The sequence below is a fragment of the Arachis hypogaea genome, chromosome 12 (assembly GCF_003086295.3).
Source record: "Arachis hypogaea cultivar Tifrunner chromosome 12, arahy.Tifrunner.gnm2.J5K5, whole genome shotgun sequence".
Taxonomy (NCBI): domain Eukaryota; kingdom Viridiplantae; phylum Streptophyta; class Magnoliopsida; order Fabales; family Fabaceae; genus Arachis; species Arachis hypogaea.
Window position 1 is genome coordinate 40,333,633 of NC_092047.1, and position 16,618 is coordinate 40,350,250.

Genomic DNA, 16,618 nt, shown 5'->3' on the forward strand with positions numbered 1-16,618 from the left:
TGCTTAGATTAATCAGAAGAGTATGTCTGAATTCAAATTCCATACAATATATTCATTTTCAGTAGTCAATGTGCATAATATAAAGTAGTGAAACTGAGTATCATGCTACAACTGACTAAACTGTTAAGTACTTCAATTTTTTGTCTCTTGAAATTTTTTTGGTAGAAAAATTCAGTTTTGAAATTTGGGAATTATACTTTTTTTACAAAAGTTTCTCTATTAAATTGTATAGGAGCTCATTGATTTAAACATTGTATAATGGAGCTTGTTAACTGGTAATTTCAACTATAAGATGAAAGATCACCTTATTACCAAGTTATAATTTTTGGTGTATGGATTTTACTCACAAAAGAGCCTCTTTCCCTCATCTCTTCAGGCTTTGCTTTTACTTTTAGGTTTGAAGTTTCCTTATATGATCCTTCTCTACTTTGCAGTTTGCTGAACTGATACAGCCTATATGAGGAAAGGATACACAATGTTAAAACTTTCATAAAGGTACAAAGGCAATGTTTTCCTTATGTTCTTACACATAATTTATCAAAAATAATCTCCTCTATTTCATGTACTTTTCTTACACAAATAAATAAATAAGTTTACTAGGTACATGAAAAATCTAATCTGTGTTGCAGTTTTTGAGCTTATTAACTAGTCAAAATTTGACATTAATTATAGTTGTTGCTGTTGCACTCAATTGCAAACTGATTTTAATAACTCACTGCAACTTGAATGCTTTCAAATGACATATTGTAAAAAGATAAAAAGAAAAATGAAATAACTAACTTATTTTAATAACTAGTCAATTTTAAAGTGCATTCTATTTATTTTGCCCTCTGTTTTATGACTTTTTTTCTACCTTTAGTTATTAGCTTATTACTCTCTGTCTCTATTTTGTTTAAGAATTTCTAGCTTTATCTTTTCTTTACCCCTCTTCTTTTTAAAGAAAAAAAAATCTTTTCTTTTGTTCTTTATTCGCCGCTTGTTAGTAGTGGTGAGCGAATCTTCAATCTTCAATCTATTTCTTTTGTCTCTTCGTTTATATACGGTGTATTATTTTGATATTTTTTAATATAAATTGGAATTTATGTAGCATACGTTCATGCTATATTTTATTCAATAATAAAAAAGGTATTTTATTCATTTGAATTCTTAATTTAAATTGGAAGCAGGTTGTGAGTTAGAGTTTTAGAGACAAATGAAGTGCTTGAAGAGTTCCCCTCCTTCTTGGCTCTTATATCATTGCAGCTGAAAACCATAATCCAGGAAAAGGCAAGAGAGTTAATGATATTTTGTAATGTTTCAAGTACTACTAGTGTTGTAATAATTTCTTCTTTGTTGTTTCTGCTATGATGTTCTAAATATGTACTTGTCTGGTACTGAAATGATTGTTTTTTATTTTTGTGTTCTCTTTGTCTTCCCCACTTTTAAATCAACACAATCATGTTATATATATATGGAGTTGTTGGGGGATATTAATTATTAATTATTAGATGGAACAGTGATCACATGCGAATTTTTTGTTACATAGGTTTTTCTCTCTCTAACCATATAGTCATTGGAAATAGATATTTAATAAGCCATTTTATATATTAGAGATAATCACAACATTTTGCCTAGCAGATTAACTAAACAAAAGGAGAATTATAAATTGTTTTGTATATTTGCATTAACTTAATTATTTGATCAATTATTTAATTTTTCAGTTTATTTGCATTAACTGAATAGAATAAATGGATTGCATTGTATGAAGAAAAGTTAGTCACGTAAAGTATGGACCATGTAATTATGATAAGATAAAGACCAAATCTAGCGGCAATGACAATATTCATATTTAAAATGCTTGAAACGGCTTTAATTTGCTTTAAATTATTTCACCAACTTAGCTACAGGGTCTATTCTTTTAATCTTGATGCACATTTTAGATTATATTTATTAATTATTGATTTAATATATTATGCAGATATGCCAAAGCAAAAGAGGTACAAGAATTTACTTAAAGCAGCAGCAGCTGCAAATTCTTCACAAGACAAGTTGGCAGCTTCAAATGCATCACAAGTCAAGTCCGCAGCAGCTGCAAATTCCTCCCGAGACACATTGGCAGCTACAAATTTCTCCCGAGACAAGTCGACAGCAGCTGCAAACTCCTCTCAAGACAAGTCGGCAGCAGCTGCAAATTCCTCCCGAGACAAGTCGGCAGCTTCAAATTCCTCCCGGGACAAGTCGGCAGCAGCTGCAAGTTCCTCCCGAGACAAGTCCGCAGCAGCTGCAAGTTCCTCCCGAGACAAGTCGACAGCTTCAAATTCTTCTGAGCCATCATCAGTTGCTCCAACTATATCTGAGCATCCATCCGAACCTAAACGTAAACGTGGACGTGAATCTAAACATTATTGGACTGTTGATGCCATAGGTATGTATAGATGTTCTATTAGTATTTTTAGATGTATAGATGTTATATATGAATTAGTTTGAAAGGATTGAAAATAGAAATTGAATTCTGTGATACCCTTAGCTAGTTATTGGCAGGCTGGTTCCTTGAAATTATTAGAAGCAGTTTATATTATATATGATGAAGAAAAGAAGGTTGCTGTCCACTTTATATATGTTGCCTTATCTACTTATGTTGCTGTCCAACATACAACGTGAATTTTATTTATTTTATTCTTTAGTCGCTCATTTACTCATTTATTTATACTCATTTGTCTATTTTAGATGAATACGAAGATAGTACACGCCTTCATTTATTAGCAAAGGATGTGTATAATTTGCTAGAAGGTTTGCGCATAGTTGTCAATTTTGATAAACATCATGCAACAATAGGAGAAGCAGCTGGACTCCTTGCAGGAGTTTGTGGACAATTGGCCACTGATTGTGTAGCATTTCCAATCAGTTTTGACAAGTGGTCAGACATTCCAGCAAGCTTTTTTGAAAATCAATGGAATATTTTTTTCCTAGTAAGAAGATTACTCAAACTCTAAAGCTTATTTCTTTGCCATTATTTAATTATATTTGCTGGTTAATATATATTCTTTATAATATTGAAGGCTCGATTTTGCTTCAAAGTGAGTGATAACTTGGCCAAACGATTTTTGCTCCAATCGCTTGGCAAAAAATGGAGGGAACATAGGATAAAGCTTTGGAATGATTTTTATGATCCGAGGTTGAGTAAAACCGAGATCATAAATAATGCACCAGAAGATATTGCTCCTGATCAATGGGCTTTATTCGTAGAATATCGTTTGAAGCCTGAAACTCAGGTAAGTAATTACTCTCCTAGTTAAATGTTGTCCTTTTTTACAGCCTTTGGAATATATATAATTGAATATGAACTAGTCAATGTTGTTGAAGAGTGATTTTGATTTCTGGGTGTCTCTAGAGTTTCTAGAGGTTCTGATCTTTATTTTTACAATTGAACTATTGGCTGCGGGGCAGTCTTAAATAGTGGTACAGTCTTTGTTTATTTTAGTCCTAAATTGCTGTGGTTAGTGCACATTTTTACCCTATTTAAGTCAGTTTTGAAAGATGATGGTTCTTGCGGTTAACATGTAGAAGTGAATATTGCTATAAATTTACATGTAGAAGTGAATGATGCATCCAATAGCTGGTCTAAACTCGTCTATATTCTATGCTAGTTGCCCTCTGCAATTGAAGAGTGGTTGTTATCATAGTTGTTCATGTGTATTCACTTCAGTTTTCCATTATTAACTAAACAAACTAATGTAATAATTGTGTCCAAATTTAACTTGCAGAAACTTTGTAAGAGGAATCAAGAAATTCGGCAAAAAACAAATAATTCCTCATACTTCAGGTGCTAAATCAATTGCAAGAAGAAGGGATGAATTGGTAATCAATTAATGCATGCATATCTAATCTATCTCAAATATAATGCATGCATCATCTCTTAATTTTCTGGATATCTAATCTAAGTTAGTAGGTTGCTATTTTTTGATCAAGAATTTCTACTTTTCTTAAATTTTAGATGGAAGAGACGGGAAAAGAAGTTAATAGGGTTCAAATGTGGGACATCACTCACAAGAAAATAGATGGAAGTTATGTTAATGAAAAGGCTAAAGAAATAGTGGTAAGACTAAAGTGCAATAAGTAACTTGTTTGTATTTCTTTTTCTTTCTTTTTTATAAGATAATACTATTTTTTATTCTTTCTCTTTCTTTTTATATATGTAGGAGAAGATTGAAGTACATAGCAGCCAACAACCGATGGAATTAACTGTTAATTCTCCTCTTGATGCTCTTGGAGTAGTTTTTGGGAAAGAGCACCCTGGTCGTGTTCGAGGTTTAGGTATGGGAGCTGTTCCAACAATTGCTTTCAAGAACAATACTACAAGGATTAGTCAAATGAATTTAGGTTCTTCAAATGATGCTGGCACATCATCTACTTGTGGTCCAAATGTGCAAGAAGAGTTGGATACCGTTAAAGCGCAATTGCAAGCGCTAGTCTCTTATATAGCTTCTAAGGAAGGAGGTAAAATTCTAATACAATTGGCTGGAATGTTCCCTACTCAGCAAATCTCACAAGTACAAATACAATTATCCTCTTTTTTTCCTTTGCTTTATCTCCGTCAGTTTTTTTCTTAGGTTCATAGTTTCTTGTTGAATACAAATATGTTGAATATTGATATAGTTTCTTGTTGCTGCTTATGATATAATTAGTAGTAGTGCTAGCTTATGCTAGAGTGATAGTAAACCCTTACATTATTGAAATAGCAAATTAAACAAGAGCTAAAATGTATACAAATTAAGAACAAGTAATAATAACCATATATATCCTACTGTGTTAGCTTCTCTCTGAACAATTTCAAGCAGATTATATATAATTAAGAAGATCAGATGAATGCATTGCATGATTGTCATCATTAATTTTTTTCTTAATTAATAACTAATTACCATGATGAGCCTTCACCAATAATACCAGTCCAATACCCAATACCCAGTTGAATTGTTCCCAACTTGTTGTTTGTTGTTTTGGTCAAGTTCAACACCAATAACTAATTACTACCGCTGAAAGCTGATGATGATGGTGATGCTTGATTTCTCCAAAAGAGAACAGAAGCCTCCCATTATTATGATTATCATTATTCTCTACTTGCCCACCATTACTTCCAAGCCCATCAACCAAAGAAAATTCAAGACTGGGCTTAATCTCTTGCATGGGAAACCCAGAAATGAAGAATTTGGCATTTGAATTTGGCATCAATGAAGAATCCCTTTTCTGTGCCCTGCATGGAGAAAATCTAAAGGATCAAAACTAAACCAGAAATCAATAAGTTGGAACAAAACTTTCTTGTTTTTTTACTATTCAAGTTGTCATGTGTACAAAAAAGGTTTTTAAAGTTGTGCTGAGTGCTGTTACTGAAAAAAAAAGATTTAATTTTACTTTATACTATATTTTTTTAGTCTCTAAAGTTTGACAAATGTGTGTTCTTTTATATATGCCTTTTCTTATAAATTAAATCAGACTTATAATGTATATCAATATATGCCCTTTTCTTGCATTTCTTGTGCTCATAACAATTATATTTTTGTTATAGGGATTGGATCAGGAGAGTGAGATTCCATCACCAAAAGAGTTAGGAAGTAGGTCTTCTGGAGCAAGCAACAAGGAAGCATGACCATGCTTAATATGTTAAGACGTATATTAAGAATTATATGTTAAGACGTATTATTGAAAAATGTTACTTTGATACTTTGTTTTTGGATTATGACATTTCAATTATGACTTGGATTATGACTTTTGGATTATGTATGAATTAAAAATCATCTTATGATGTTTGATTTATGATTATGCCTTCTGGTTATTACGAGATTTTTAAGTAAGTTTCGAAAATATCACAAAAGATGATATTATAACCTGGTAAAAATGGCGGCTAGAAACTGCCATTTTAAACACAAAAGATGCCATTATAACCTGGTAAAAACGGCGGCTAGAAACTACCATTTTAACACAAAAGATGCCATTATAACCTGGTAAAAATGGCAGTTATAATGGTAAAAACGGCGGTTTTCAACCGCCATTTTAAAGAGAAGTGATGTTACAACATCCTGGTAAAAACGGCGGTTACAGCCGCCATTTTAAACAATATAAAAAACCGCCATTTTATCCGAAAATGTAACCGCCATTTTAACCCTCAAAAAACCGCCATATTATCCACAGGTTATTACGGCGGTTTTCTGAAAACCGCCGTAATAACCAGAATGGCGCCCAGAATAATGGCATTTCTTGGAGGCGCCAGTTTTGGCCATAATGGCGGTTCTAACCGCCATAATTTCCCAAAATAACCGCCGTTTTAACCCTGTTTTTTTGTAGTGATATAACATTCTGTCAAATCTAAAGTTATTTTATTTATCATAAATTTTAGACATTAAATTATAAACTTTTAATATTAAAGTCTAAATTATAAACTTAAACATTAAATTTGGTTAATATAGGTAATTAAGAAGTTTATATACTTTTTCAATTAAAATAGATGACTAAAAATTCTTATATTTTATATATCTTAAAACTAAATCTCAAAATTAACTAAGAGAGTTTTATTAAAGAGAATCTTAATAAGTATATAAGAAGAAGGAGAAATTAGATAATAATTTCTTTTGCATTTTTTAAAAAATGAGTAAAAAAATCTAAACATCTTAAAGTTGAGTAGAAATCAATTCAACAAAAAATAAAAGAAAAAATAAAAATAACTATGACTTGATTTAGTAAAATTTTTTGGATAGGTGCTCAAAAGTACAAGTACATGCGTTTAGTAAGTAAAATAGCTCATATGATGTTTATGCAAATTAGGAGGTACTTTTAAAAGCAGTTAAGGGAAGAACTTTTTAAATTGACTTATATTTATCAAAATTAAAATGTTTAATATAGTCTCATATATTAGTTAATATTTAAATTTAATTCTTACCACTATAAAAAAATATCAAATTCCGTCGAATTTATCGTAAAAAAATGAATAAAATTCGACAATAATTTAGATACCGTCGAATTTATCGTAAAAAATAATTAAACGATATAAATTTTGCTAGTAAATGTTTACGGTTGGATTTTTTTCTTCCTGTCAAATTAAGCGACGAAATATAATAATTATATAATTGTAGACATAATAGTTCATTAATGGCTTATTTTTATACTTTTGGTTGCAATTTAAAACACACAACACTCGAACTAATTTATAGCATTATTAATATTTATTGTTGGGTACATATTATTTGTAAATTAAACATACACATGCATAAAATCTAGTTCAATATATGGGCCGTAATGTTAATAAAGAATAAGAAATTATCAAGGGTATTAATTTTGAAAAAGATGCCATAGATTATAATTTTGCAAGTAGCTAATAACGCTTTCTAAAATTAGAGTGCAACAAATTTTTTATAAACTATAATATACTGAAAGATATCATCTCAATATTGTGATTAGCGATATTTATCTATACTTTTCTTTTATGCCATTGTGAAATTTTAAAATTGAAGACATCGAAACCACCCATTTTTTATTGGATAAATGGTTTTAGTACAAATCGAATTAAGTGATTTGTATTATTTAATTTTTAGATAAAAAGTGCGAGGACTCGGCAAGTTCTCACAATAAAATCTCATAATATATAGAAAGGGTTAAGTTCTACACACACATATATATATATATATATATATATATATATATATATATATAAGAGCAAATCTAATTAAAACAACTAAATTAATAAATCACAAATAATAAATAAAATCTAATAGGTTTTATTAACAATAGTGTCTAATAATTTTAGTTGTTCTTAAAAAACTTAAAAAAAAATGGCATTGGTCATCTTCAACAAAAATTGTTTGTAATGGATGGTAATTAATGTGAGTATCACAATTTTTTTTGAAAAACAATTATATGGTGATGTTATATAATTACACCAAGTTACATAAGAAAAAGAAAAGAAAAAAAAATAGTTGAACTTATAAAAATAATTTGTTCACTTAATACTTTTTAATTTTTTTTACCATATTCGCTTAGATTTTATAAATATAAAATCTATAGTTTGATGTATTCCAATACTTTTTATAATATAAATTATAATTTAAAATAATTTTTACCAAATCAGTATTTATAATAATAAAGATTATATTATATCATAATTTTATTTATTCTAACATTATAAATTCTGGAATTTTTAGTATGCCTATAAAAAAAAGTGTCAAATGTATATTTAAATGTGAGATCAAACTTATTATAAAATACCAAAGAAAAATTATTGGGTTATTTAAATTAACAAAATAAAATAAACAATGCTACTAATTATTTTGAGATACTTACTTGTATAAAATCTAATCCATTTATAGGTACACAAGCTTTTAAAAAAAAATAGACTTATTTCATTTGGAGGTTTTAAAGCCAAATTAACTATGAGCCAATTTTTCATTCACAAGATAAAAAATGGACACATGTCAAAAAAAATATGGCTAAAATAGAATATCTATAAATCTGTACAAATTTACATTTGTACCGTATAAAGACCCGAAAAGATTTGGGTGTTGGAAGGTTAGTGTAACACTCTAATATTCAAATTCTTATATTCGAGTCATAAGTCAATGATAATAAGGTGGTACGACTCTGAAGGTAAATTACAATACATATTTATAGATATAACTGAAAGAAATTATTAAACAAAAAGTCTGAAAAAGAGTAAAATAAAATCGCGAATCATAACACACACGTATTGTTAAAACAGAAGATAAAGCGTGATCGACAGTGATATAAAAATAAAGCAGTAAAGGAGGATAAGATAAAGTCAGAATATAGATATATAACATAAGTAGATAGCCACTAGTCGCGACCCGCGAAATTTAGGCCGGCTAGAATACAGAATAAAAGCAGTTAGACAATAATATCTCCTATCTCTCCCAAAAGATGCATAAAGGCAGATAGGCAAGTTTTCGAAATGATTAAACATAACATAAGTTTTTCAAAACAAAAGCGGAGAGAATCTAAGCAAAATAAAGCAGAAGTCTAATGATCTTTGTCATCTCCCAAACGAAGTGCAGCTCACTGTTGAGCACCTGGACCTGCATCTGAAAAATAAGAGATATATACGAAATGATAACCCCCGACCCATGGGTTCCCAGAACAGTAAAAGTGCCAAATAAATATTGCATAAGGCAACATGAACTCACTAAGTAATCTTAATTCTCCATACATCACTATGTCCATCTTAAGGTATTTCTAATCCATAATCTTGGCAACTAACTTAAGGGGATTCTGAGTCAAAGTCAACATTTTTCATCTTTCTTCAACTCTTCATTCAACATAATCATAATTGTAAAATCCGTGAAATTAGTAAATAATTAGCTAATAAATGAATCATTAATCAAATAAATTAGAAAATAAAATTTTATAGTTTAATGAGGTAGAGCAAATTAAAATAAAATTTTTGACATTAATTTTAAAAGATTTGGCCCAAAATTGGACCAAACGAGCCAAACCGAGTGAACCGGGTCCATATTGGACCATTGGCCCAATCAACCCACTAATATTATAAGAGCATCAGCTCTCTTCCTTCCCAAATCAAAGGGAACACACTGGAAAGGGGAAGAACAAGGGGAAGGAACTCAAACCACCCCTTGCATTGACTATATATAAAGAAAAACAAAAATGCTAATGAGAATGAAGGAAGGAAAAGTTACCAACGGTTTGGTTGCCTTCCAACAAGCACTTCTTTAACGTCACCAACTTGACATGCATCTCCTTCTAGGTGAGAACTCGAACTGATTTTTGATGATCTATGTCTCCTCTCAAGTAATGTTTGACCTCTGACCATTCACAGTGAATCTCTTCCCTGAATCTTCTTCCATAATCTCAATGTGGCCATACGGGGACACCTTGGTGACAGTGACGGACCCAAACCCCCTTGTCTTTAGCTTTCTTGGGAAGAGCTTCAGCCTTAAGTTGAATAGCAGTACTTTTTGACAAGTTTCAAGGATTTGTTGAAGAATTCACTTGTCATGCCACTTATTTCGTTTTCTCCTTCTGCTGGCACTAAACGCCAAACTTAGTGTTTAGTGACACTGTGGCATAGATGTTTTTGGTATTTCTGTCTGTCTGGTGCTAAATGCTAGGTTCGGCGTTTAGCGCCGATAGCATGAGGTTCGGGGCACACTTTACGAGGTCTTCCGCGCTAAATGCCAAGTTGTGGATTTTAGCATCAGCTCAACAAAGAGCTTGCACGTGGTACGAGGCGCTTGGCACTAAACGCCAGGTAGCGACATTTAGCGCTAGCTTGGCAGCATCAATTTCTTCCTTTTTCTTTTGCACGAATTCTGCCAAACTTGCCCAGATTTTTCCTAAAATGAATAAAACCACAATGCGCCTTAAAGTAACATTCAAATATTCTGAAAGCACTAAAATCTCAATAAAACTAAATAAATTCACATCTAAAATAGTAAGAAAATATAGAAAAGATGCTCACGCATCACAACACCAAACTTGAATTGTTTCTTGCCCTCAAGCAACCAAAAATAACCTGCATCTGAGATGTGGGTCTGCCCAAGAGTTGAGTTTTCAATTAAGCTCTTGTCTCTTCTCTAAGTGGGGTTAACGACACTGTCATCTTGAATATTTTCAACATCTCATTATCCTTTGAAGCTCAGAAATGTTAATGTGCTTCAGAACTAAAACTCGGATAATATTATATATTCTCTTCCTTTTTAACCTTTGATTAATCCTTAAACACAACATTTTCTTTTGTTCTTTTCTTTGGTGCTTCACACCTTGAGTCTAGCCGTGACTCTAAATATTTTGTCTCAAGTTTTACTTGACACAGAAATACCACAAGCACTTAACTGGGGAGCACTAGAACTACTGACTCTAAACAGGATCATGCAAAAGACACTATAAAGCACTAGAAAATAGGAGATAAATAGTATAATAATAGAAATAAGGAAATAATATAAAAGGAACTAGACCACCTCAGTCATCATGGTGGCTGCCTCCTCCCGGGAATCCTCATTGAGCTCCAAAGTCACACCTTAACTGCTCTATTTTCCGCCTCTGGCTCTACTGCTCCTCCACTAGCTGCCGAAGGAGGGCAGAGTGGCCCTCATGGTCCTTCCTCAGTTAATCAACAGACGATGTCATATGCCCAATGGATGATGTCAACTGATCACAGTAATCTTGCAGAGGGAAATAGTATCCCTGAGGCATCTCAAGCTACTGAGGCTGAGGTGTGGGGGCCGGCTCCTCTCTCGGGGCTCTAGCATACTCCCGAGTATACTTCATAGTCTTCTTAGAGATGGGACTTTCAATGGGGATGAGGGTGCCATGGTCAATCCATACTCTAGCAGCCTCACAAAGGCAGTAAATCAAGTGCGGCAATGCCAACTTGGTTTGGGTGGAGGCATTGGAAGCAATGTTATATATCTCTTGTGGAATCACCCGCTCCACCTCCACCTCATGACCATGCATGATACAGTGATCATCACTGCTTGGTCTATGGTCACCTCAGATTAGTTTCTTGTAGGGATGATGGAGTGTTGAATGAACTCCAACCATCCTCTAGCATCCGGCTTCAGATCGTGCCGGCCCAATCGGTAAGGCTGCCTCTTGGAATTGAGCCTCTATTGGGCTCCCAGAAGGCATATGTGAGAAAACAGGAAATGGATCAAGCAACAATTATTGAGTGATTTTCTTAGTCATACAAACAGGAAATGGTGTTTTGAGAGTTAATTGCATTAACGGTAAATTCAGAGAATTCAAAAAACAATCAGTAAAAGTGGTGTGAAGAATATGTGAGAAAACAGTTAAGGTTTTAGAGTTGTTTATCTTTCGGATTAACTTTTCTTACCAACTATTTTAATCATGCAAGATTCAATTCATGGCAAACTATATGTGACTAAACCCTAATTCCTTAGTAATTTAGTCTCCTCTAACCTAGTTAACTGCCAATTCCTTGGTTACTTAATTTCAATTAGAGGTTTAAGTCTAATTCTAGTTTATGTACCACAAAAACCCTAATTACCCAAATATAAGAGGATTATATATCACGATCCCGTTAAGTCTAGATAATTATTGATTTTGGAGAAGTTTTTTTCAAGCTATTGTTCAATAAATTACTTTTCCAAGATTTAGTAAGAACACAATTATAATAAGAGTTATTCTTTAGATCTACCCAAATCCTTAAGATGAAGAAAGAAAATAAATCCTTGATATTAAAATCAATACATTAATTAAAATATAAGAGTAATAGTATTAATCCATAGAGTAAATAGAGCTCCTAACCTTAACCGTGGAGGTTAGTTGCTCATGGCTCAGAGAGAAAACTAGGGTTCCAAAGTAGAATGAGGTGCGTAAAAAGAGAAGAGAGCCCGAAGGATTGAATATTTTTTCTTTTATATCTAACCTAATTAATGTAAAAAATATTTTCTAAAACTAAATAATATCTTTTTCTATTGTAAAAATAAAATAAAGTTTAATCAAAATACATAGAAGATCTTCGTTGCTGGCTCGTGGAGACGTGGGAACTACCAAAGTTCCTAAAGCTGGTGCTAAACTTGGGCTGGGCCAAGTTTGGCGCCACTCCACCCATGCATAATAGTCAATAATTCTTCATCTTGGCACCAAACTTGGAGAATCCCATGTTTGGCACCACCAAGGCAGCATGAACTGGGAGTTTTTTTCTTGATCTTAAAGCGAAACTTGGAGAATCCCAAGTTTGGCGCCACCAAGGTAGTGTGATTGGAGATTTTATAATGATCATGACGCCAAACTTAGGGAAAGCCAGGTTTGGTGCCACCTCCTGGGATTACCACGGCTCTATTTCTTCCTTCTAAACTCTATTAAATCCGCTTGAATGCTACCTGAGATAAACCAAATTATACACAACTTAACGTAGCATCCATAGTGACTTAAAAGTACTTAAATCTTGATTAAACTTAATAAATTCGAATGCAAATTCACTAGGAAAAGATAGAAAAGATGCTCGCGCATCACAACACCAAACTTGAATCATTGCTTGTCCTCAAACAACCAAAACTAATATAAACTTAAGATGCGAATTTGAATGATGGTTGAGTTCTCAATTAAGCTCCTGTCTGTCTCAAAGTGGGTTTAACAACACTGAAACTCTGAATCATTTCGGCATTTCACAATCCTTTGAATATTAGGAATGTCGATATCGCTCATTCGAAATTAGAATCTGGATAATATTATGAATTCTCTAGCCTTTTTACTTCGGATTAATCCTTGAACACAACATTTTTCTTTTCTTTTCTTTGGTGCCTTGCACCTCGAGTCTAGCAATGACTTTAAATATTTTGTCTCAAACTTTACTTGACACAAAAATACCACAAGCACTTAACTGGGAAACTCTTTTGAGTTCTGATTTCTCTTTTAACTGCTCTCGGACAGTGGTTCTCAAAGCCTTTGGCATACTCTGTAATTGCACTTGGTTTCGACTCTTAGTGATCTGTCTCAAGAATTACTCGAGACATTCACACCACAAGCATATAGCTAGGAGAACAACTCTTTAAGCTTTTAATCATACTTGACCTTCCTGGCCATTGATACTCAAAGCCTTGGACCTTGCCTTTTATTATCTTTTTTTTTTGCTGTTTCTTTTGCTTCAAGGTTTAATTTCTTGTTTAGTTTAGAGAATTCATAATAGTTCTCTAAATTCCTGTTCCTCATGCATTAACATCCTTTGATCCAAATTTAAATATGCACTATTCATATCATGCATTCAAAGTCACAAGTAACACCACCACATTTAAGTAAATAAGACTACTATTAAATATATACTCAATTTCTCATGCAATAAGTCACTTCTTTTCTTTTTCTTTTTAGATTCAAGCTCAGTGAGAAGTATATGAGACATCTTTTTCAAACTAAAAACAAATAACAGAATGAAACTAAACCTAAGAACTGAAAATACTAAAGACCATGCAAGCAAACAAAGTAAAGCAACAGAAAACAAGAATATAACATAAGAGTAACGGAATGAAATAGGAAGTGAAAAGGGAACTAGGCCACCTCAGTCACCTCAATGGGGGTCTTTTCTCTTCTGGCTATGGTCCATATGGTCCTCTTAAGCACCCATAGTCATGCCTCAGCTGAAAAAGCTCATGGCGCTGAGTATCCTGCTCCACTGCCAACTGATGGAGAAGAGTGCTCTGACTGTCCTGTACTGCCCTCATCTAATCAAGGGTGGAAGTAAGCTGCTCCCAACGGCTATCCTGTGTCATACTCATTGGTGCACGAAATTGCGATCATCAACAATGGCGCCAAAGGCTTGGTGCTCTCAAACGTGAATCACACTTTGTCACAACTTCGCACAACTAACCAGCAAGTGCACTGGGTCGTCCAAGTAATAAACCTTACGTGAGTAAGGGTCGATCCCACGGAGATTGTCGGCTTGAAGCAAGCTATGGTCACTTTGTAAATCTCAGTCAGGCGAATTCATATGGTTATGGATATTTGATAATTAAAATATAATTAAAATATAAAACGGGATAGAGATACTTATGTAAATCATTGGTGAGAATTTCAGATAAGTGTATAGAGATGCTTTCATTCCTCCTGAACCTCTACTTTCCTGCTGTCTTCATCCAATCATTCCTACTCCTTTCCATGGCAAGTTGTATGTTGGGCATCACCGTTGTCAATGGCTACATCCCGTCCTCTCTGTGAAAATGGTCCAATGCGTTGTCACTGCATGGCTAATCATCTGTTGGTTCTCGATCATACTGGAATAGGATTTACTATCCTTTTGCGTCTGTCACTACGCCCAACACTTGCGAGTTTGAAGCTTGTCACAGCCATCCCTTCTCGGATCCTACTCGGAATACCACAGACAAGATTTATACTTTATGGATCTTAGGAATGGTCATCCATGGGTTCTAACTTATACCACGAAGACTCTAATATCTCGGACTCGGTCCCCTGTATTAGATATCTAAGAGATACTCATTCTATCTCATCTTCATGTAGAACGGAAGTGGTTGTCAGGCACGCGTTCATAGGTGAGAATGGTGATGAGCGTCACATAATCATCACATTCATCATGTTCTTGGGTGCGAATGAATATCTTAGAATAGGAATAAGTTTGAATTGAATAGAAAAACAGTAGTACTTTGCATTAATACTCAAGGAACAGCAGAGCTCCACACCTTAATCTATGGTGTGTAGAAACTCTACCGTTGAAAATACATAAGAACAAAGTCTAGGCATGGCCGAATGGCCAGCCCCCCAAAACGTGATCAAAGGATCAAAAGACAATCCAAAAGATGTAAATACAATAGTAAAAAGTTCTATTTATACTAAACTAGTTACTAGGGTTTACAGAAATAAGTAAATGATGCAGAAATTCACTCCCGGACCCACTTGGTGTGTGCTTGGACTGAGCATTAAACTTTCATGTGTAGAGACTCTTTTTGGAGTTAAACGCCAGTTTGAAACGTGTTTCTGGCATTTAACTCTGCTTTGCAACCTGTTTCTGGCATTTGACTCCAGAATAGGGCAGAGAGCTGGCGTTGAACGCAAGTTTGCCTCGTCTAAACTCGGAAAAAGTATAAACTATTATATATTGATGGAAAGCCCTAGATGTCTACTTTCCAATGCAATTGAGAGCGTGCCATTTGGAGTTTTGTAGCTCCAGAAAATTAACTTTGAGTGCAGGGAGGTCAGAATCCAACAGCATCTGCAGTCCTTCTTCAACCTCTGAATCTGATTTTTGCTCAAATCCCTCAATTTCAGCCAGAAAATACCTGAAATCACAGAAAAACACACAAACTCATAGTAAAGTCTAGAAATGTGATTTTTATTTAAAAACTAATAAAATTATACTAAAAACTAACTAAATCATATTGAAAACTATGTAAAAATAATGCCAAAAAGCGTATAAATTATCCGCTCATCACTCATCTACTCAAGGGAGGATGTGAGCTGCTGTCAGTACTGCTGAGATGAGAAGTAGTGTCCCTAAGGCAAGGGAGGCTGGTTTTGATGAGCCTCTACTTCAGCTTGCTCTCCTCTGTTGATCCTCTGGTACTCCCTGACATATTCCATAGTCTTCTTAGTGATAGGCCTCTCAATTGGAATAGGGAAATCATTATCCACCTTTACCCTAGCAGCCTCACAGAGGCGGTAGATGAGATGCGGGAACCCCAACCTAGCATTCTTTGACGAGTTGGAGGCAATGTTATAGATTTGCTATGCAATGATGTCCTCTACCTCCACCATCTCTTCCTTTATAATCCAGTGAATCAAAATGGTCCGATCCACAATGCATTTGGACCGGTTACTAGTGGATATCAGAGACCTCCGAATGAAGTCTAGCCATCCCCTAGCCAAAGGAAGAAGGTCACTGCCCTTAAGCTGGTACGGACTACCTTCCGAACTTATTCTCCACTGGTCCCCTGGATTGCATATATCAACGAGCACTTGATCTAACTGCTGATCTCGAATTTCCCTCTCGCTATAGCACTCTTCTTCCACACGATCAATGAGTGGCAATCAGAGAATCTGTCATATATTCCCTGGGCTGAAGTCAAGGATTCTTCCTCTCACAAAGATTTGATAGTTCTTTTCATTGACTCCAGTGACATCCTTGTAGGTAATCCAGAGGTTGTCATAAAAT

General features: G+C 33.9%; 1 long non-coding RNA gene across 1 annotated transcript; it reads left to right on the forward strand.

Annotated features, from left to right (window-relative positions):
• Window positions 1–2,796: 2,796 nt before the first annotated feature.
• On the forward strand, window positions 2,797–3,830 carry LOC112729229 (uncharacterized). The gene is made up of 3 exons (XR_003166417.3): window positions 2,797–2,948; window positions 3,039–3,251; window positions 3,744–3,830. It is a non-coding gene; the product is annotated as an uncharacterized lncRNA (long non-coding RNA).
• Window positions 3,831–16,618: the final 12,788 nt, after the last annotated feature.